This window comes from Octodon degus, unplaced genomic scaffold (assembly GCF_000260255.1).
Source record: "Octodon degus isolate 3935 unplaced genomic scaffold, OctDeg1.0 scaffold00153, whole genome shotgun sequence".
NCBI classification, from domain to species: Eukaryota; Metazoa; Chordata; class Mammalia; order Rodentia; family Octodontidae; genus Octodon; species Octodon degus.
Genome location: NW_004524729.1, coordinates 694,414 through 696,019, shown reverse-complemented (window position 1 = coordinate 696,019; position 1,606 = coordinate 694,414). Strand labels below are relative to the sequence as shown.

At 46.9% G+C, this 1,606-nt stretch overlaps 1 protein-coding gene across 1 annotated transcript in view; it reads left to right on the top strand.

Annotated features, from left to right (window-relative positions):
• Pacsin2 (protein kinase C and casein kinase substrate in neurons 2) overlaps nucleotides 1-1,606 on the top strand; it is a 102,731-nt gene that overhangs the window by 25,728 nt on the left and 75,397 nt on the right. The window lies entirely within an intron of this gene.

The window sequence follows — 1,606 nt, the reverse complement described above, 5'->3', positions numbered from 1 at the left end:
AGCTTGTTCCAAGTAGGTGCCTTAGACCACTGAGCCATCTCACCAGCCCCTAGCATTTTATTTTTAACTTAAAAATACTGATGTAGTTTTATGTGCCTGTCTTTGTCTGTCTGTCTTGTCTGTCTGTCTGTCTGTCTCTCCTCTGCAGTGCTGGGAATTGAACCCAGGATCTTGCACATGCCAGGCCATGCCAGTCCACCACACACACATACACACACACACACACACACACACACACACAGATCTTACCTTTTACTTCCAGCTCTCCTGATAGAACTGCCAGCTATTTTCTGACATAAACCACACTCATAGTTTGTTTCCTTAGTGTCTGGGTTTTGCTTGAAGGTGATCAAAAGTGCAGCCCGAGCACCCTAAAGTTAGTGGTACTGCCCTGGGGAAGCAAGCCCCAGCTTAGCGGGTGACTTCCGTACTGAAATGCCTGGTAACTGTGGTGCCTTGGGAGAGGGCATGTGCCCCTAGATCAGAGTTCATGGTAAAGCAGACATTTGACCAAACCGTTAGTTTCTTTCTGTGTTTCCTTGACTATTTTTATGCTTGATTAAATATTTATATTTTTCTGAGAAGCAAGATGTAAACAGATGGAGCTATCCTTTGGGCCTGGGCAGTGGTATGAAAAGCTGAAATGCTGTGGAAGTTTCTGTGTTTAGGTCCTTAATAGAGGCATAGGCTGGTTCTTCTGCATGACAAAGCTTCCTAATCCTAGTCTGCTCTACTGCAGGGGGGTTGGCTAAGAGGGATGCATTTCTTTCTGCCAGGCTACAGTGCACTGGTTGAGATTCTGTGGTTGTAAACTAATCTGAGCGTAAAAGCAGTTCTTTTTAAGGCACTGGGTGGGGAGGCTTCACAGACACAGAGGCAACCTGAAAAGGAGGGACCGTCCTTCCAAGGGATGGGAGTGTCCAGGCCCACCTAGAGTGCCGCTGTCAGAGGAGGAGGAATGGTGCTGGGCCAGGAGCAGCCAATTTGGAAATGCACGTAGAGTGACACCTGCAGTGGGAAACCCAGCACCTGAGGGGCAGGCTGCACCCTCAATGCAAATGCTGTAAAACTTTGCATGGTATCTTAGGTGACTACATTTGAATTTCTGCAGTCCAAAGAAAATAGCACATCAGTTCTTTGTTCATAGAAACTACAGTAATGTTGCCAACCTGTGTCCTGAATGTAGTGTCAGTACGCGCTTGGGGACCTTCCTGAGTTCTGTCCCATATGGGTGGGTGTGCTTGTGCTGGGAGCAGCATCTCTGGGACAAGGTTGGACTCTGCTCTGCTAACCACTGGCTGTGGGCCGTATGCTCTTCTTTTGTTGTGTGTACACAAAGGCTGTTTGCAGTACTTCTTACTAGATTTCCCAAAGTTACAGATTACTGCATTTGTTGCTGTCTGCTCCTGCCAGGTGAAACCTATAAACAGTAAGGTGGCAATAAGTCTCCAGTTGTAGCCCTAAGACAAGCCATCCTTGACTGTTTCGGGACAGAACTGTGCACATCTTTTTCCTGATTCTCACCAACAAAAACACATTTTTTAAAAAGAGGAAGCTACTGGGCTGGTGAGATGGCTCAGTGGTCTAAAGCACCTACTTAGAACAA